The sequence below is a fragment of the Manis pentadactyla genome, chromosome 14 (assembly GCF_030020395.1).
Source record: "Manis pentadactyla isolate mManPen7 chromosome 14, mManPen7.hap1, whole genome shotgun sequence".
Classification (NCBI taxonomy): Eukaryota; Metazoa; Chordata; class Mammalia; order Pholidota; family Manidae; genus Manis; species Manis pentadactyla.
The window spans coordinates 53524083-53545800 of NC_080032.1; the positions used below are offsets into that span (position 1 = coordinate 53524083).

Sequence of the window (21718 nt, forward strand, 5' to 3'; positions counted from 1 at the left end):
ATTCTGTATGCCAAGGGCAGCTGTGCCTGTTCTTAGGGTGAGTCAGAAGTACCAGAGAGTTCATCCTGAGAGCATCTCTCGGCCTGCCACACAGAGGGACTGGTGGGTAAACAGCTGAGGGTGCTGAGCGCTGCTCCCCAGCTGCACTGCTGCCCTGGTTGCCCCCAGGCTCACTGTTTGACAGCATTCCTTCCCTGGTGGCTTTCCCTCTTCTGGCTCACTGGCTTTGCAGCTTTTCTAGGATCACCTCCCAGATAAACTGCTTGCACATGAATCCTTGAGTTAGGGGTCCACTTTTGAGTGGACATCGGAGGGCAAACTAAGCCAGTCTCCATGCCTAGTACAGAGCAGACAGGGAGAGGGTGTTTACTCGTAGTGCAGAAACAGAAACATGACTACAACCATCTTGCGTGTCAGGCAGCTTGGCTGGTTGTCTATGTCCCCTTATTTGCTTTCTGTTCCTTTCCTGGGTGTCCACCTTGGCTTCAACAGTTCGTTGTGCAGCTCAGCATGGGCCGCCTCCTTGACTCTGTGCCTGCCCCTCATCGGTGACAGACACCCGCCTCCCAGGGCTCACTGGGTGCTGTTAGTGTTGTTTCTGTTATTCTCCTGAGTCTTTAAACAGTCCTGTAGGGCTGTCTTGACCTTTCTTGATTGTGACCCAGAAATGAAGGAAAACTTGTAAGCCTCATCCTGGGCCAAAGGGTCAGGTGAGGCACTGGGTGGTGACAGTGGCATCTGTGAGGGAAAGTCTCACAAACCAGACAATTCTCGGGGTCAGCGGTCAGCCTCGCAGAGCCCAGCTACTACTCCCTCACTTTCCACGGAGGGTTAGGGTCTGACTCAGGCACAAGAACCCTGGGCTTTTCTTACGGACGCCAAGAGAAATGTCACTCCATCAAGAGCTGTATTAGTTTCTGACCCTTTAAAGTTGGAGTACACACCATTCAGTCCTGAGAAGAAGATTTAGAAAATTTCTGCTAAATCCGAATTACACCCTAACTGACCTCCCGTAGAATTGCACCAGAGGAACAAATAAATCAGTTTTAGAATCTGGCTCAATGCCTTCCAGCTTCTTAACATTTATTTAACTGAATGGGGGGAAAGTCTTCCTCTACTATGACTTCACTGTTGATTCAAAACCTCAGGGCTTGAAAAATATATCTCACTTTGGTTCATGCCAGTAAACATCTGCCCTGATATGGTAAGTGGGGTCTGAAAATCAAGTGCAAAAAATTCAGGGTTGAATTATTGCAAGGTTAATAAAAACCAATGTTTCTGGGCATTCTATGTGGTCCCAGAAGGCACAAAAGTAAAGAGTGAAATTTCCCCTGCTTGCCTCTGATCATGTCACTGGGAAGCTGGCCATTCCTCGCACCCTGTCATTGTGTTCTGGAGAGTCTAAGATCTTAGTCCCCTAAGCTCACGGGGGATCTGTCCTTCAGCAACATCCCCACTGCCCTGAGCAAACTCTTCTCCTGCTCGCCTTTCCATGTCAGCTTCATCCTGGGCCTCTGCTCTCAATCCCTGTCCCCTTACAGTCTGTGATCCTTTATAAGCAGGAATCATGACATGTCCCTCTTTGGCTCAAAACCGTCCCTGCATTCCATGGCCTGGCCCCTCCCCATTACCCTTTGACTTCGTGCTTCCTACTCACCCCTTTACTCACCTTCCTTCAGCCACGCTGCCTCTTCCCTTTACTCAGAGGCACCAGCTGTGCTCTGGCTTTAGGGCCTTCACACTGACTGCCCCTGCCATCCAACAAGGTGCTCCTAATCCTTCCTTAAGCACCAGAAGAGCTGGAATCTTGTTAGTTTTTTTCCCTGCTGTATCCCCAGGATCTACACAGTATCTCCCCAATATTAGGTGCTCAATGAATATTCCTTCAATGAATGCTGAATGAATGAACTCTCCCTATATTACCTCATACGCCTTGGTGACTTAAACTATCAATTTTATGATGAATCCAAATCCATGTGTCCAGTTGAGTCTTCATTTCCAAGCCTCAGATAATTGGTAGCCGTCTGACCCTGAGCATCACCACTTGGACAGCTCCCACACATCTCAAAGAAAATATCCCAAATAGATAATTCTCTTCCACCTCTTTGCAAATCTCCTCCCCTTCCTCTGTTCACCATCTCTGGAAATGGTGTTGTCCCCACATTGTTGCAAGCCAGAAGCCTGAGACTTACCCTAGACTCCTCTCTCAGTCACCCACCCACTCAGTCACATCCAGTCCGCCTACCTCTCCAGCCTCATTTCATACCATGCCCCTTCACTGTCCAGCCGCCACTGACTCTGATGCTTTCATACATACTGCTCCTGCTACTTTGCCCTTCCTCCCCTCACTCAACCTTCTTCACTCAACCCCACTTGGTCCCAAGCATCTGCTTCTTTCTAGGGTTCCTCCCATAGCAGCCAGTGCATACAGACCCCTATTGCTAATAAATGCATTACTTACCCAACTCCAGCACTAGGTCTGAGGTCCTAAGGGCAGACACTGTGGCTGATTGCATCCTGCTGTCTAATACAGTACCTACCACATAGTAGGTGTTTAAAACATATTTGGTAAACAAATAGACCCTAGTACCAAATAAAATACCTGGACTAAGTAGATTAATTTATGATGAAAAAATATATAGATTATCATTATAAAAATGATTCCAATCCTTCACAGTGCCTAGCTCATATTAAGTTTTCAATATTTATTTTGCTGAATGAGTTAATAAATGCAGAGGAAACAGTCTTGACAATGGCAAGAGATTATGAAAACAGCATGAGATCAGTCACTGTGGGTCATTACTAGGATGCTTGTGCTCACAATCGGAGGTGGGAGTGTGGCAGAATGGCAGTATATGAGGCAAGAAGGTAAAGTGGGGAGAGAGATCAAATGCCAGGGGGGTGGTGGGAAGTAGACAGTGGGAAGACCTTTGTGGCATTAAGTTGTCAAGAGTGATTGATCGGATGTGTGGTTTAGAAGGTCCCCCTGTCAGAAGAATGAAGAATGGATTGGCAGAACTTGGGTGGGCTGGAGTGGGTGAAAGAGATTTTGGAAGGGTTTGGAAGATCAAGTAGAAGGCAACCTTAGTAGTTGGAGGGTCAGAACTATGAGGATCTAGCTGGGATGAGACTGGAGACATTTCAGAAGTCAACATGGATCTTCCCGGGCAATGGTAGCTGACTCTCCCCAAGCCTGGATCATATTGGCAAGGCTCCCAGAGTCCTAATACTGTCATGGTAGAACAGCTCATGTGCACAGCTCAGGTTAAGGGTCTACCTCGTCTTCTGGTGCAATTCATGAATTACCAATTTAATGAGGTTGTCATGGTCTCTAAAAGCTCATGCAAGCCCATACAGCATCCTTGCTTCCACTTAAATTCCAGATGTTCCTTAAAAAAAAAGGCTCCATAGCAAAGAACATGGGCTACTTAAGCATCATTCTTCTGCTCTGGAAATCAAGGGTTGCATACTGAGAAAAACTGGGGTCACTTTAAATAACCAACTTCATTTCCAAGATCCAAGGACTTTCTTCTGTCTTTTTGCTCTAGTCTAGGTGAAAGGAGGCCTAATTCTTTGGGTGCTGGTCAAAGTTTGATCCATTGTGAAAACTGGTTTGGACATCTAAAAATCCAAGACATAAGACATAGTGTTTTGAGATGTCCCCCAAAATATATCAAAGGGCCTTGGCTTATTGTTAAGACGGAGCTATCTTGCCTTCCGGTTGGGCTGATGTGATCCTTGGTCCCAGCTTGATGGTGCATCACAGGTTTATGACTTCCAGAAGCCGTTCTACGAGGCTATAATAGAATGAGGACTGTATGTGTGGTATACTTTCAAAAGTACCTTTGGGTGGACTGGCAATTGACTAGAAACTCTGCCACCAGGAAGCCTGCCACTGCATTGCTTTTTTCAGTAATGACCGTGGGGAAAGAGAAACATACTGAGTTTAGAAGGATGTTTTTAAAAATACTATATAAGAATATGAAAACCTGAATTACTTAATTTTAATCATTTTAGGTAAAAGCAATAATAATTTGAGGTGTCCCCATGTCCTCTATTTTTGTTGCTGTTGTCCCAGTGTTCTCCCAGCGCCCCTCGGCCCAGAGCCCGGGGACCCGCGGAGGAGCCACCATCTGAGGCTGCCTGTCCCGGGACAGCTCTGCCAAGCCTGTGGACCAGGGCTGGGCACAGGGTCCGTGTAGGGGCGAGGCGGAGGCGGCCACAGCCCTGTCACCCCCACTCCCGCCTCCGTCTGCCAGCTCCCGCTGCGCCCCCTCCCCGGGGGCCGGGCGCCGGCCAGGGCCGCCGGGGCGGGGAAGGGTCGGGCCAGGGCGGGGAGAGGCGGTCATATAGCGGCCGGGAGGGGCGGGGGCACCGCGCCTGCCTGCCTGCGGACTCCGGGAGCGAGAGGCTGCCCGCGCCGCCGCGCCCCCCTCCCGGCTCCGAGGCCCCGCGCCGTCCCCGCGGCCGCTCAGCGTGTCTGACGCTGCGCTCCCGCCGTGCGCCCGGGGCCCGGCCGCGCGGTTCCCCGAGGTAAGTCCTGCAGGGCGCTGCGGGGCCAGTAGTTCCGTGGGAGGGACGGGCCAGACAGGCGACTGCAAGGACCGCGGGGAAGAAGGCAGGTTTCAGACTCAGAATCGCCCCAGATTTTCACCTCCTCCAGAGTTAGCTGCCTGCATCCCTCTGTTGTCACTCTCTGCTGCAGGCTCTGTGTGACCCCCGCACACTGAGCGCCACCAGGGCTGAAAGTTGCCTCGCCCAACACTGTATCCCCACGCCCCGTAGGGCGTGATGTGCGGCGGGCTCCCCGGACTCCACAGGACTGATGAATGAGGATGACCTGCCTGGGGCAGGAGGCGTCCCTCCCAAGTCTGTGCAGGCCCACCCTGTACTTTGCTTCCCTACCTTATCCGGAGTTATTAAAGATGGTTGTTTCATTGTTGTCTGAGGGAAGAAGGCAGAAAAAACGCCGTTTCTGAATACCCAGTAACGCCTGCAGTGCGTGGAGCTGCACTCTCGGCTCAGGACGGACTGTGCAGATAATTACAATGTGCGGAGGAGGCGGGCTGAAGAGGGCAAAATATTGAAACTAGGGAACGATTTCTTTCCTTCTGTGTCCTTTTGTGATAAAGAGATTTCACTTCTCTTTTTAGAAGTCTACTCCTTAGAGATCCTGATAGATAATCTTTGCCAATGGGAAAAAACAATTTTGATATGGGACAGGGCTGGTGATATCTCTTAGGAATAGCTGACATGCTGGTGCACATCATAAATAAGCCTTGATATACAAAGGATGTTAGAAGTCTTAAGACTTTCTGTAATTACACAATCAGCAGTCACATTGCTTTTTTAAAGAAAGATCTGATTGATGAGCAGTCTTTTAATATAAAATTTTCAGATATGCCATCTGGAAGTTACAATGTTGTACTTATTGTTTAGTGTGCCCATAGATGGGTTCACCTACTTAAAAATCTTGATGAGTCTAAAAAGTATTTTAAAATACATGACCTTAAAAGCTTTTTCCTTATAAAAGAAGTTGCTAATTTCCTCTCCTCTCATTTTATTCTAAAATATTAGTGCAGAGGAGAACCTGAAAAGAAACTTATCTTCCACTCAAAAGTACATAGATTTTGGACATTATCCCACATGAAGTCAAATTTTATGATGTACATGAAAGACTTTATGTTTAACACTCATCAGAGAATCATCTTTAGCTTTTTTGGTATCAAGAACCCTTTAATTTTACTAGAACTTGTGAAACAATTCTCAAGAAAAATCATTGCTGAATATAATGTACTTGCAATTTCCATGTTTCCCAATTCCTTCAGAGAGTCAAAATTTCAGAAAAGTTTGAATAGTTGGAATGTTTATAAAGAAAAGATTTATTTATTTGCATAGACAATGCCAAGAGCAGCTAATTAAGTTACTAAATGAAGGTCGGGTTACAAGAATTGTGAATGAAAGTTAATGCATTATTCATTCATCTATATACACAATATACTAATAGTCTTGCTAATATAATGGTCTTAAAAATAGCTGAAAAAAAAAATCCCTATCAGCAAATGTCCCCTCCCTGGTATTTCTCAAAAACACGTGATTGCTAGCTATGTTGTCTGCAAATAAATAAGTGATCCAGAGTAATGAGGATGTGTTCGCAAGCAAGGATGGCTGCAAACTTCTACAGTCCCAAGAAGATGAAGATTAGATTTTCTATACTTATACTTGTATAAGTGTCACAACTATAAAACTTTTCCAAGGTGATCAGATGTTGGCCAAAATCTTTTTTCTCCCTCCCTGACCTTTTTGTTGTTGTTATTGTTTAAAGAAGGGAGTGCTTTTAGCTTTGGTCTGAAACAGATTTAGGTTCAAGTTACAGACTAGCTGGGACATTCTCTTACCCACTCTGAGCCTCTTCTCACCTGCCACATGGAGCAGTGATACCTCCCTACCTCACAGGGATGTGTGAGAAAAAATAGGAAGATCCTTATAAAATGCTCAATAACTGAGGGCAGTAAAGTTTGGATAGAGGCAAATGGAAGCATTTCCAATAATTCAGTTAATGTAGAGCCCAGTTTTGTTCCATGTTTTGACCTCATTGAAATACCTTGTTTCCATGGAGTATAAAACATGATTAAGAGAAATGCATAACTCCCCAAACATTGTAATCTCCCTTTTTCCTGGGAATGTTCCCCTTGTAGGGATCATTTACAGACAGACCTGTCACTCAGGCATGCTGCTCTCCCGGAAGAGAGGTTTGAGAGCAGTGGGCATTCTGATTTCACAACGTGTTTCTTCCTATCTTCTGCTTTACAGTTTGGGGAAACTTTTTCTAGCAAACTTACACTGTTCCCACAGGCAGAAGGTGGCTTTGAAAAATGCACTCAGTGTTTTAGTCTTTGCATAATGGGTTTATAACAAAAATATCTTTTTTACTTTTAGCAGAAAGGTATTATATTTACATTCTCAGAATGTCAATTATAAAGGCCTCAAAATCAACCTTAGGTTTTCCAGGGGATGGACAGTTAAAAAGTATAGAGGATCTTTTACAAGACAGTGACTAATTAAAGGCCAAACTTTTTAACTGAAGAGATCATAGTTAGACTTGGTCTTTCTGTTTCCTCTCCTGTTTCCTCATCCTCTCTCCAAAGTTGTCTTTTCTTGGAAGGATCCCAAGGCCTTGGCAGGTGAATTTGGAAGAGATTGCCATGAACAAAAATGGATACTATCTGGCTAATGTAAACCATGCACAGAAGAAAAGATCCCTTGTATCTCACATCCCTAATGCCTCCTGGCACTTCATAGGTACTCGATAAATATTTAATGAATGAATGACTTAAAATTTCAAATGTCTGGCTGAAGTGTGCTTCCCAAGTAAATCTGGATCAGCTGCACTTAGAAAATCTGCTAGCATGCAAAGTCTAGGCCAGGTAACAGAGGCATGTGTCTCAGCTTCTGACCTGAAGTTTTGCTAAAGTCAGAAGGCTGGCCTGTCACTGCTGATCCTAAATCTTACCTTTAGTTGTCTTGGTTGACTGAGATAACCTCAAAAGCTAATGCTTCCTATGGTTCCAAATAACATGTCAAAGGAAATTTAGTGATTTAAATTTTTTATGAATAGAAAGTTTCCCCAAATCCTCACACAGTAGAGGGGAGGGAAAAATAGAAAGTACAAACTAACTAAATTGTATTAATGCAAACCTCAACATTCCCCTCAAGTCGCAGAGACAGGATACATATAGATTCAGCCATTCTCCAACCATTCACAATCACGGATTGGGCATTGATTTGACTCTAAAATGTCATCGTAATGCTCTAATTGCTGTATCCTAGACTTTAGAGGGGAAAGGTTTTGCCAGAGTTCATTGGCAAAGGCATTTGTGTTGGCTTAAAAAGCATAAGCTAATCACTTATTGAGTCCTTAAAAAACAACTTGATTAATGTTTGGCAAGAAATCCTGACTGAACGTCTCCATTACACGAGTCCAAATATAATAGGACTTTGAAGATCGTAAGCTAGTCATAGTCACATTTGGCTATTATTGTTTGGTGGAAAAATCCCAGTGTGTCCCATGGCTCATGTGCCATCTTTTGGTGCCCCTGCCCCCCCGAGCCAGTTAACTGGATGATCACACTGACCTCCACATTTCTCTGGGACAGTTGGAATCTATAGTACTAAGAAGATGATGTACACTGTAACAGATTTCCCTAATATCTTTGTTTCCTAGCGGCTTTTCTTTTCTCTACCCGCTAGCAGATGATGTCAGAGCCCTGCCCACACTCCCTCCACATTCACTGCTTCAGTGCATGCTGGAGGCTTCTTCAAGCACCTGTGAAGGCCTGAGAGCTTTCCCTGGCTGTGGGAGCATGTCTGCCTCACATGTGGAGTCGGGCAGAAGGGCCTGGGAGTTAACGACCCTGGGAACAATCCCTTCCCCCTCCCCCGAGAACAGCTGAGAGTTGGTGAATAGATAACACACCTTAAAGGCAACAACTCTTTAGTGATGATCTATACATTCTACCAGAGGTTCCTGAGAGAATGAGTTCCAGCTGCCCACCATGGTGACCTCCCTGCCTGAGAACAATTCCACACTGGCTTCTTTCCCTGCCTCGCTCTCCTACCAGAGTTTCCCAAGATCACCTCCTAAATAAACTAACTGCACAAATTCTTGTCCAGAACCTGCTTCTGGGAAACCCTGCCTACTTTAAGTTTGTTAGCTATTTCAGTAAATGCAGTGTTTTAGCTCTAAGTATACTATAGATTCTGTTCCAGCCAAAAACTGAATCAAGAGTGGAATTCTTGCTTTCTGCATGGATGAACAGAATTATGTCCACCGCCAGGGCCATCTCAGTGTGTCTGGGTCGGCTCACTTGTTGGTCATGACCTCACATGAATTCCTGTCAGCTCTCCGAGGACCATGGCATGGGGACGTGGCAGGAGATAGCAGTGAGGGCTCAGCGTGACCCAACCATTATACAAAAGTACATTCTGCTGGTTATGGGAGTGGCTCAAGCACACACTCTGTATGATGGAATTGGCCTCTCTTCATTTCTCAAGCGTTCCTGTTCCCTCCCCAGGTTCCATCACCATTTACTTCCTGAGTTGGTCAGGGTCCTCCAGAGAAACAGAACCAATAGGATATAGAGGGATACAGAGGAAGGGGTTCATTATAGGAATTGGCTTGCATGATTCTGGAGGCTAAGAAGTCCTCTGATCTGCCATTTGCAAACCAGAGAAAACTGGCAGTGTGATGCAGCCCAATCTGATGGCCTGAGAACCAGGAGAGCCTTCCAAGCAGGGGTGAATGGGTGCTCTAGCTCAAGCAGAGGGGGCAGAACGCCTTCCTCTGCTTCTTCGTTCTCTTGGGCCCTCGGGCCTCCCTCACATCGGCAAGGGTGATCTTTGCACTCATTCTATCAGTTCCCTTCTGGAAATACCTCACAGGCTCACCCAGAAGTAATGTTATACCACCCCTGATCTCAGATAGGTCGACCCATGAAGTGAACCATCATAATTAACAATTACCCCCTAACCGCCCCCCCAGAACCTCTCCTCAGTACTCCAGACCCAGATATCTAACTGCCCACAGGCACGGGACCATCTTCCATCTCCAACTCAACAAGCTCCAGACAGTATTCACTCTCTGCCCCGCAAACATTCCCTCTCCTGTACATGGCACAGTGCAGGGGCTGCACCAGGAAATTCCGCAGCAGCCTTGAAGACCTACCCTCTTCCCTAGCCCTTGTCAACAGTCCCATCTAAATAGTCTCCCAGTTCTAGCAGTTTAATGCCTAATACATCTGCAAACTTTCCTCCTTCTCCCTATTGTTTCTGGCCCTAGGTCCCCAACACCATCCTTTCTCCCACCCGATGGCTGCTTCCTAGTCCACCTCCCTGCCTCTGGTCTTGCTTCTCTGCTAGCGTTCTCCATATGTCAGCCTTAGGGAGCTTCCTAAAACCTGTACTCTCCTCTGTTTAATCCAAAGATCCAAAATCCCAACCATGGTTGAAGATCTTTCTGCCATCTGACCTTTATCCACCTTCATCTGCCCCCCTATTTCTTTGTCCCCACACCTAATCCTTCACTTGTGTAAGGAGAACTTGCTCTCTCCTTCCTCCTGCCTTTTGCATTTGGAATTTCCTCTACCTAGAACAGTATTCTTGAGACCATAAATCTGGCTAACTCCTTTTTTCCCCTTAGGGCTCAGCTTATGTGTCTGTTCTTTAGGAAAGCGTTACCAGACCCTCTTGGTGAGGTAAGGTATCCTGCCCTGGGCCCCTCAGCACCCTGCACTTGCCTGCCCATATTGCTCTCCCACTGAACTATGGTCTTTGTCTTTCATGTCCCCCAGGCCATCTTCAAGGCCAGCCACTCAGTATATGCTCCAGAAGTGTCTGCTGTATGAATAACTGAGCAGAACTCAGGCTCCTTACTAGCTGGTGACCGTGAGCAAGTCATATAAGCTCTCTGAACTTTACTTTGCCCATCTAAAGTAGAAAACATATCTAAGAGCAGGGTGATTGAGGGGATTTGATGAAATTGTGGGTTTTGGCTCCTGGTACACAATCGATGGTCAATAAACTATGGCTCCTTTGGATTCAACAAGGTAAGTACTATGCTTGATTTGACCCTGTGATGTTTTGAGACAGTAAAGGCCAGGACATTCAAGGTGATATTAAAGGGGCACTTTGATACAAGTGACATCCTGTCAAACTGTGTGTGGAGTGTATTTTTGGAAATGTAACTGATATAATAGCATATAATGGCATCTAATTCCCTCATACAGTTTCTTCCAAATAATCCTTCTCCTCAAGCTTCAACATTGCACTCCCTGGATTAGTGCCACGAATCCAGTTTCTAAACTGAGGAGCTTTTTCCAAGAGTTTTGCCTTAATAAATTTTCACCAACTGCAGTTCCTCCTGGATTTCTCCCCTTCTCCACAATTACTGCTGTCTTCCTGAAAGAGTGCCAGCAAGCACCTGATCACTGGCCCCGGGGGCCTGCTGCGGACTCTGGTGCAATTTGGATGTGCTGTAACTGGGCGGAGGGAAGCACTGAACAAGTTCACGGACTTGCACTGGTCAATGATTTGGCAAAGAAGCTTTTAGGTTTTAGTAGGGGGAGTGCATTAAGTACATGATTGTGGTGGAAATTAGGATTTCCAGGGGAGGATTTTAGGATTTCCTCAGGGAGCTGTCTGCATGCTTTAAAGACTTTTAGGTATCATTGGTAAGTCACTGCTTTTGCGCCCTAAAGTCCACAGCAATCCAGCTTTCCAGCTCCTTGGGCCAGGGGTGTCCCGCCAACTGTGACACACAGTTTGTAACCCCCTTTGTTTCTACTGTTGTATCTTAACAATTTGGGCACATGTCATCATTTGTAACGAATAGTCATTATACCAAAAAAATTGGTAAACTGATTATAGTGCTCTCTATTTTAGAGACCCACCTCATAAATCCATAAATACATATTCCTAGGTGGAAAGTACTTTAAATATATGCCTTTTTTCTCCCAAATGGTTGAGGGTTTTCATGTACCTGTTCATTTATTTTATTTCTCTGTGCGCCAACAGTTCTTCCGATTTCTTCATGGAGAAAGTTGCAATTAGGCGTAGATGTTCCACTGTCAGCTCAATCAGCAGCTACAGAAGTTATTGAGTCAAGTAATGCATTGGACACTGAACAAGAGATAGTGATTTCAACATTGCACATCTGGTAAACTCTCCTCTGGGAGAAGAGATATGTGCTCTGTGTTCAAAGCGGCAGCCATGCCACCAGCTTCAGCCAGCAAGTAAGGGGTGAGCAGGCTAGAACCAGCCTGGGTTGGAGATGCTGACTCCAGGTTTCTTTACACAGCGGACCTTTGAGTTCTCCAATCCAGGGAGTTAGGTCACTTAGCTCAGCATTATTAAGCTCTTTACGTACATGATCACATTCAATCCTCGCAACAATCCAGTGAGGAAAGTACCCCCTTAAACAGGGTTTGGGTCTGAGGTTTTAAGGTACATCAACTACCTAGTGGAGGGATTTGACATCAGAACGTGGTAAAACCCAAGCCTCCATATGGCTACCTGTCCATTCTGCTAGTAAACTGGAAAATGCATATTTCAAAAGCTTAGAAGCTCCCAATGCTGATGCTCAACTTAGATCCCTGCATGGTCAAAATGATAGTTCAGAAGTCATATTTTTCATGATAAGAGAAAATTTTGACTCATTATTTTTTTAGGGGAAGGAAGAAAGGAGAGTGCTGAATACAACGTGGTCATAAAGTCTCGAAGTGCCAGTGTTTGAGCAGCTACAAAACTCCGTAGAATCTTCATCATTGAAATTGGCTTTGTTTAATATTTTCAAAAGCCCATTCTCATTTTGCTGTTTGACTTTTCTTAGCATCCTAGAACTTCAGAGAAAAAAATGGTCTTATAAACCATTTCAAGTATTTTTTGTAAACAAAAGTAACTGGTTCTTCCCCCAACCCTTCCCCATAATTGAAATCCTTTAATGACCTCTGACTAATCTTGGAATAAAGACAGAAATCATGAATGGGTCCTGCAGAGCCATGCATGGCCTGGCCGCTTCTGTCCCAGCCTCGTCCAGTGCCGTGCTCCCCTGCGTTACGTATCTGTGCACACTGGGAATCCTTTCTTCCTTGACCACCCTGTTCTCCCTCCCACCACAGTAACTTTACATGAGCTCTCCTCCCTCCTAGAACACCCCCCTCCCTTGGCCTCATTAGCTCTCCCCGTTCCTCTGGATAGCAGCTTAGACATCATTTCCTTGGGAAGCCTTTCCTGGCCTCTCTGAGTTAATCAATTCCCCTTGTTACATGTCATCAGAATACATAATTCAACAAATGCTTGTTAAGTACCTTTTTATATACAAAAGTACCTTATTTTAGGTGCTAGAAAACAAGATGGACAAAGTCCCACCTCTGGGGAGGATATAAACATTAAAGAAGTCAACAAACAACTTCCAGGTGGTGAGAAATGCCAGGGAAGAAGGAGTTCCTTACGGGGTTAGTGACTACCAAAGGAAGAGAGGGGTGGTTTTGGATGGGGTGGTCAGGAAAGCCTCTGTGAGCAGATGTCTGAGTCATCAGGGGAGCAAAGGGAAGCTACCCGTGGAAAGGGCATCACCAGGCAGGAGCAGCTTTATCATGTCCAAGAAGAGCAAGGCCAGTGTGCAGGAGTGGAGGGAACAGAAGAATGAGCTCAGAGATTAGGGGGCATGGCTTCAGGTGGGGCCCGTGGACCACGCATACCAGATTAGGATTTGATCTAAGCCTGATGGACAGACATTGGAGATTTTGAAGATGGGAAATTGTTTCAGTGTGTAGCTTTAAAGATCACTCTGAGTGCTGTGTGAAGAATGTATCAGGAAGGGAAAGAGTCCAAGCAGGGAAGTCTGTTAGTGGGGTAACTGGTCAAGAAGCAAGGTGGTGTGGACATGGCACGAAGTGGTAAGATGTGGTTAGATTTGGAATATATTTTGAAGGTACTGTTGACAGGATTTACTAATAGATTGGCTGTGGAGTCTTAGGGAGCCCTCTTCTCTACAGTGTGTAGCGCAGTCTTAATTTCACACTTATTGATATAATTCTTTCAAAAATATCTTGTTCTGTCAGTAGACTGTAAGATCCCCAAAGACAAAGACCATGTCTGGTTTTACTTCATTGCCTACCTGCTGCCTAGTGTAGTGCCTAGTATAAATAACTGTGCAGAAACCACCTTGTTTTTTGAGGTGGAAATGATGAGGAAAATGAGTCTCTGAGAGCCTGAGTTAAAGGCCTGGCCGGGACCTCTCAACCCTGATGAGAACCTGTGCCTGCACACCCCTCCCTCAGGCTTGCTTCCCTCTTGCAGCGGAGCCCCCTCCAGACAAGCATTTTCATTTGGGGAGGCAGGGATCACCAACGTGTGCTTCACATGCTCCTAAGGGATGACCTGCTGCTCAGGCAGGCGCCCACAAATGGCAACCAGCATCACCCTGATCACCTTTGAGGCTCTGTTCAGGCACGCTGAGTCTGTTACATTTCGTCTTTCCTTCACCGAGTTTGTTTTCTTCTAGATTAAAATTGTTGATCTTGTGTTATTATTGGTGTTATGCCTAGGACCCAAAGGAGGTCAGCCTGTGCCATCTGACTTGTGTTCTGTTTTGAAAGACACCACAGGATTACATGAGAGCAGCTGGCCTGTTTAATCTTCATATAAGAAATTATATGAAGAAATGTTTGCTCCTCCAAGGATATTTTGAAGAAAAAATTAGTCGAGTCAAGCAGTGATTAGAGGGAAAAAAGAATTGAATGCAATTAAGAGTTTCCTCATTCTCTGGCAAGGGAAAAGCTGCCTGAAATGTAGCTTTCTCAAGCAATGATCACATCCTTGGCTTTGGACCTCTGCCTTTCTAATTAAGTTACCAATACATATGTACATATTTCATTTGAACAGCTGGGAAAATTGGATTCTTACTCTGTGGAGATTTATAAAGCACTTTGGCATTTCTGTGTGATTGAATACTAATACTTAACCCTGGAATACAAAATGAGGGAATTAAATCTAACCTAACTGCTCATCATCCAGGACCTTTTGGGCTGCACCCTCCCTGGTCTTCATAGTAATAGGCTCTCTTCTCTCCCATCAAGTCACTGTCCCTTTACCTTATTACCCCCTGTTGGAATCAGCAGGTGGGCTTTTTGCCCTTCAGAGTTCTTATGCCCTGAGACCCAGTCTCCACTCTCCTGAGACTCCCAGTTTAGTAGGGTCATTCACAGAGTTGAAGAGCTCCCGGGTGATGCCCAGGTGCAACCTAAGTGGAGAGCCATTGTGGGCTTTGCTCTGGTTTGGTAGGCCCTGGGACAGGTAAGGCAAAAATTAGTCCTCCCTTCCTTAGTTATGACACACCACCAGTTGCCCAACAGCTTTCAAGGAAGGAGAAAAAAGTAGGTGAAAATGTACAGATCTGTAGTAACACCCATCCTGATTTCATGGACGGCAAAATGCTGTTGTAAGGGCACACTTTGAGTCCAGGAAACAGCATTCTCCTCCCCATTAGGTGGATGAGGAAGACGAGGCACAGAAGATGCATGGTACGGACTGGCAGACATGCGCCAAGGAGAGTCAGGCAAAGTCCTGTGACTTAGCTCACTGGCCCATCCCCGGTGCCCCACGTGCACGAGCCCCCCTCCTCCTGGGCCTCTGTGGCTGCATGCCACTCTCTCTACCTTGATGTGTTTGCCCCGTCCTTAGACTCACCTGATCCTGCTTCTCTACCAGGTCGCAGCTTCTCCTGGGTGTCCTCTCTGAACCCATACCTAGGGTAGGAGACCCTGCCGGGAGGCCTCCTCCCCAAAGCCAGGTCTCCTTCTGTTGACACAGACTTACCCCCAGGCTAGGGGAGAGTCCCAAGGGCTGGGACTGTGACTGCCTACTGTCCCTGAACCTGTGTGCTACTGCGACTCATAATAAACTGTATATTGGTCTTCATCACATGCCCTGGCTTACGTCTCCCAAAGCCCTGGAATTCCCAAAGCAATAAGAGCAATGAGAGTATCTTTTATAACATTTGCTCTCCTGTCCTCAGTTCCTGAAATCACTTCACAGCCCTAAAGTTGAAATGGGTGTCTTATTACTCATAACAAGCCCTTCCCTCCACAACTCGGTTTATGTTAATTAAGTGCCTTTCGGAAAGTACCTAAAGATGGGGGTGTGGGGTAAGGGGATGTGGAGGGGTGGGAGGCTAGTTGCTAGGGGAACCAATGATGAATAGAGGGTTGGAACCACCAATGGTCAATGACTTAATCTCACCTAAGTAACGAAGCCTCCGTAGAACTCCAAAAAGACCCAGATCGGAGAACCTCCAGGTTGGTGAACATATGCAGAAGCTGGGAGAGTGGCATGCTCATGCTGGAGGAGGCCGTGGGAGCTCCGAACCCTTCCCCAGACTTTGACCTATGCATCTTTTCCCTCTGGCTATTCCTGAGTTATAGTCCTTTACTGTAAGCCAGGAATATAGTAGGTAAAATGCTTCTCTGAGTTCTGTGAGCAGCTCTTGCTAATTAATGGAAACTGAAGAGAAGGTTGGAGTTTTATAGTCATGTAGTCTGAAGCACAGGTGACAGCCTGGACTTGTGGATGGCCTCTGAAGCAGGAGGGGAAGGGATTTTTGTGGGACTGAGCCCTTAACCTATGGGATCAGACACTATGTTCACGTAGATAGTGTCAGAATTTAGTTGGATTGTAGGACACCCAGCTGTTGTTGGTGAATTGTTTGAAGCTGTGGACCCCTTACTCCCAACACACAACAGGATTGGTGAATAGAACTGCTACACTTGGTGTGCAGCACAGCTTGGGACTATCTGTGGAATGTGTGCACTTTGGCCCAGTCCTGGCCATTGTTACTTAAAGAAGAGGGCAGCACAGTGTTTTAAAGTGGTGGTTCTCAAAGTGTGGTCGCCAGGTTGTCCCATTAGCATCCCTTGGGAGAGTGCTGGACATGCAAGTCCGGCACAGCCAGACTTAGTGATTCAGAGTGTTGGGGCTGAGGCCAGCTAGTTTCAAGAAGCCCTTCTGGTGATTCTGTGTGAGCACCACAAGTCAGGGTGTGGGCTCTGGAGCAGCTGCCTGGCTTCAGAGCCTGGCTCTGCTGCTTAAAGTCTGTTTGGCTCTGGGAAGGCCACATTGCCTCCCTGTGTCTCAGGGTTCCCATTATCAGAGGGAGATGATAGAAATAATGGTGGTGCCTCAGCTGGGTTCACGGCAAAGAGTGGCCAGCACGGCCCCTGCTCACAGGAAGTGCTCAAAATCGGTACGCTGTGCAAATATAGGAAAACTCATTACTTTCTCCAAGTTTTACTTCTTTTATCTTTACAACAAGGATGGACTCTTTGCCTTCACCAGGTTTTGAAAGTTAAATGTGTGTGATGATCAATTTTAGCTTGGCTGGGTCAGCTTGGCTGGGTCATGGTGCTGTTATTTGATTGAACACCATTTGAGATGTTGCTGTAAAGGTTTTTATTTTTTAAGAAGTGACTAACAATTTAAACCTATAGACTTGAGTAAAGCAGATTACCCTTCATATCGTGGGTGGGCCTCATACAATTAGTTGAAGACTTTATGAGATAAGACTGCCTTTAGGCTCAAAAGCACAAAGCAACTTCTGCTAGAATTTCCAGCCTGCCCTGAAGTTTTCAGACTTGCCAGTCCCCACAGCCAGAGCCAATCCCTTAAATCTGTGTGTGTGCATACATACATGCCCCCCAACCATAATGTACATATGTACACCACACACACATATACACATATATATACCCCATACATATACACGTATATACCCCCATACCACACAAACATATACATATATACCCCCATATGTAAACATATATACCCCTACACATACATTTACATATATACCCACCCACACGCATATACACATATATACCCCACATGCATACATATACATATATACCCCCATATGTATACACATATACTCCCACATATATGCACATATATACCCCCTTCTACTTTTTGTATTTTTCTTGGGAGACAATGTGTTGAATATGTGTAGGTCAGGATTTCTCAACTTGTGTAGTTCCCAACTACTGACATTTGGAGCCAGATAATTCTTTGGGGGGGGCTGTCCTGTGCACTGCACAGTATTTAGCAGCACCCCCAGCCTCTCCCCACTAGATGCCCCCCACCTTCAGCAGCAAAAACAAAAAAATCCCTCGACACTTCCAAATGGCCTCTGGGGACAGAATCTCTCCCCTGGTAGCACGGGTGTAACTTGAGCACACAGGCGCCACATCTCCCGTGTCTCCTGAGGCCCACCCAGCCGTCACTGCCCTGATGCCCACGTTTCCCACACACTCTCCCTTCCCCATCTCAACCAGTTTATCATGTTCCACAAAACCCGTCTCAAAACACACGCCACCAAAGGTGACCTTAATAGTCCCCCGCCTCCTTCCAACCCCACCTGTATGCCTGCCTTCCCCTTGCACACATTCCACTCCACACACCATTCCCCTTGGTCCCCACAGCCTCACATGCATGTGCTTTGCCCAGTTCCATGGAAATCCCTGCTAAGAGGAGTGGATAATTTTGTCGGAGCCACATCCTGCTGTTTGCCAGCTTGTGAGTTTGGGATAGCCACTTATTCTTCCTGACTTTCCGTATTAATATCTTTAAAATGGGAATAGCTGAGTCTACTTTGTAGCATGGCTATGAAGCACAAGCAGTTTTGAACTAGAAAAATATAGGATTTTTCCCAAAGAAAGTGAAATCATGGCTTTTATATTTTTCTGTAAGAGTTTACCCACTACAAGTGGGTTTAGGATGAAGTATGACTTTGGAAAAGGCTAAATGAACTTTAAATACATAAATTTGCATATCACATTTTGCATTTGGGTCTAGTTTATTTTCCTCTTCTGATAGCTGTTAAAGTAGTGTGGTCAGGGGCCTTTGTGTCCTTCTGAGATTGATATATAAATTATTATTATTATAGAAGGTAATACTGAAGGGAACACTGTTTTTAAGTTGGTTTGCATTATTCCCAGCTTAGCTTTAACATACATATGCTTTAAAAAATAGTTTTTGTTGTGTTTTAGAGGTTTTACATGGATGGCATTAAACTTCCGGCCATCTTCCCACATCCTCGCTGCCAGGGACTGGAGTCCCTGTGGCTGGGTCGGATCAGCCTACACCTAATTTACTCACTCTGTTTTAAGATTTTTTCCTATTAAAGAATGTAAAACTGAATCATGCATCTAATGCTTGAATAATATTCCCATGTATGAGTATGTGCCAATTTAATTACCCCTTTTTCCTCTTCATGAACAATTAAATGATTTAAAATTTTTACAGATATTCACAGAAATCTTCCCTTGCATGGTTCCAGAGTTTCTCTAGGGCATTTACTTGAAATGAAGTTTCTGAGTCATCTTTGATTTTACTAGAGATTGCCAAATTGGTATTCCAACTAAGTGTATCAAATTATATTCCCACCAGCTGTGTACGTGAACTCTTATTTTCCTACATCCTCATTAACCCTTGGTATTGCCAGTCTAATAGCAGGGAAATGGTATCTTCATCATTGTTTTAATATGCATTTCCCTATTACTGGTAGGGTTAGGGATCTATTCATGTGCCTATTGACCAGGTTACCTCTGTTGTGAGTTGCCTATTCATATCCATTGCCCATCTTTCTATTGGGTTTAGTAGTTTCTTATTGATTTGTAGAAATATTTCATATATTCTGGATATTAATCTTTTGTTGATTAAATATGCTGTTCCTCTGGTTGCTTGTTTCTTATGTCTTTTGTCAATATTTAGTATTTTACACTCCTTTAAAGTCTACTTTATTGTATATTCCTTAAGAATTTCTTCCAAAGTCATAATGATTTTGGTTTATATTTTGTCATTTCGCTCTTGGAACACCCTTTATCAGAGTTTAACTTTAATACGTATTTATGCTTTTATTAAATAATATCCCCCCCACCTTCCATGTTACATTGTGAAATATTTTTCAAGGCTCATAGAGAAAATTTATGCCAACCTTAGAATGCTACTGTGTGCATGAACCTCTTTAAATTTCTCTTGATTTTCTAATCCTGAAACTTAGGAGGTCAACAAATTAGTAGATGTTTGTTGAATGTCTACTTTGGCTTAACTGCCAGGATATTAAAGAGGCCCAGCTAGATCTAACTCATACTTCCTGCCATCCTAAGCCATGCATGTTTTTGATTTAGCGCAATGAATAAATATTTTACCAGTGACCCAACATATTCATGACCTCTCTGGTGCTTCTGAGTATTGCTGGACACATCTCAGACTAGCTGATGTCACTGTTGGCTTTTGTGAATTGTGTCAGTATGGCTGCCCTTTTGTAGCATCAGCCAAACAGAGAAAAACAACTTGGAGATGAGGAACCTCTATTCAGACTTAATGGGATCAGCTATAAATGACAGAAACTCACAGCAGCTGATACTCATTCACTGAGAAAGAAGACAATTCAAGGAAACAATTTCCAGTAAAACATAATTACAGACATAGATTACCTGGCACATTCTAACATGTTAGATAAAATTCCTTCATCCTCAGAGAACTGGGTAGCAAGCAAGGCTTTGTCTCAAAGAGAGCAATATGATATCATAGAAAAAGTACTGGACTTGGAACACCGGCTGGTTGTGACCCGGGAAAAGGCTCAGTCTTGCTGTGCTCAGATGTTTCCTTGGTAAAATGGGAATAATAATTCCTACCTACTTCACAGGGTGCTATTAGGATTCAGGGATATAATGGCCATGAAAGGACCTGGAAAGGTACAAAATGATAAACCTATACAAGCCTATACAAATCTGAAGGTTGGAAACGTTGGGAAGAAGACTTGAGGAGACTTTAATTCCTTTCCAGAGTATTCCTTAGCCTGTGTCTTTTCTAGGCTGCTACTCACAAGGTGTCCCATTGTCAAGATGGCAATAACAAGAATAAAAATGATAGTAGCTGATATTTAGTATCTGCAGAGCAGGTGCTGTGCCAACTCCTTTACATGTATCAGCTCACCAAACCTCCACAATTCCTTGAGATGGGGTGGTTACTACACAATTTCATAGATGAGAAGCAAGATTCACAGGGATCGTCACTGGCCTGCTTGTAGATCTGCTGCACCACACAAGCAGGATTTTAATCAGGTGGTCTGATGCCAGCTGCTGGGAGTTCACATGGCTCCATAGCCAACAGCTGGGTTGCTATGTAACTGGAGTGTGGCCTCAGTGTTGGGGGTTCCTGTGTGTTCTCAGTGATGTGATGCCCTCTGGGCTTTGGAACTTGTTCTACCCTTCACTCTGGTCATAGGGCTGCTCGTGCTGTTATGCCACCACAGGTGCTGGTGCTGTGTGGGGGGTTAGGTGACACTTGCTGTTGTGGTAAAAAACCCAAAAATGTATACTGGAAAATGCAATAGGAAGTTACATTCTCACTGCCTTAACAGCCCCTCTCCACAGCCATCCAGGCCCGCCAGCTGGGAAAGCAGCTGCCCTCCTCAGCATTTGGCTTTTGAGGTGTCCTCATTCCGGATAACAGGGAGCAGAAAGAGATGGAGGCGCCCATAGGAAGTCTAGGGCCAGGCCCTGCAGTGGATGGCATCGTGGTTTTACTGCCCATGCTCCACTGGAGAGAAGGCTGCTGTTAGCCACCGCAGTGGGTCTGGGACCTGTCTCCAGCTGGCAGCCGCAGCTCAGCGCCGACTGCAGCACAGAGGGAAGCCACACAGTTTGCGGAACAGCTAGCGATGTCTGCTTACCCACACAACAGTTCTGCTGCGTGTTTATCATTGAAGCTTACTTGAGTTCCTTTAATGGGGTCCTGCAAGATACCAGTGGGAGCTATGAACTCTGGGAACATTCTTTGGTCAAAACATGTTCTTCTTCCCTGTGTTCCACTCCCATTAATACAAAATTTACTACAGATAATAGTCTCAGGGGCACAAATTTCTCCCTATAACTGTTCCCCTACCTGCCCTCAACATGTCACTAGGTTCTGGGCTTAATTGCCTGATTTTTTTCATTCCTCTGTGTTTAATTAATCAAAAAATAAGGTTATTCTTCTATATACTTATTAGATCTCAGGTAAACAGAATTGGATTAGTCCTAACCTTTAGTTCATTACACACTCCCATCCATGGGTCTTTGCAAGACTTTCTATTTGCTTATTTATTAATAATAAACTCATGAAA

The 21718-nt window shown here is 45.1% G+C and overlaps 1 protein-coding gene across 5 annotated transcripts in view; it reads left to right on the forward strand.

Moving 5' to 3' along the window:
• Window positions 1-4403: 4403 nt before the first annotated feature.
• The window catches only part of LOC118917226 (collagen alpha-6(VI) chain), a 173088-nt gene continuing 155773 nt past the window's right edge, over window positions 4404-21718 (forward strand). For all 5 annotated transcript variants that reach the window (XR_008993763.1, XR_005026735.2, XM_057491870.1 and 2 more), the window contains exon 1: window positions 4404-4533. The gene's annotated coding sequence lies outside the window, so the exon portion shown is untranslated. The remainder of the gene's footprint in view (window positions 4534-21718) is intronic.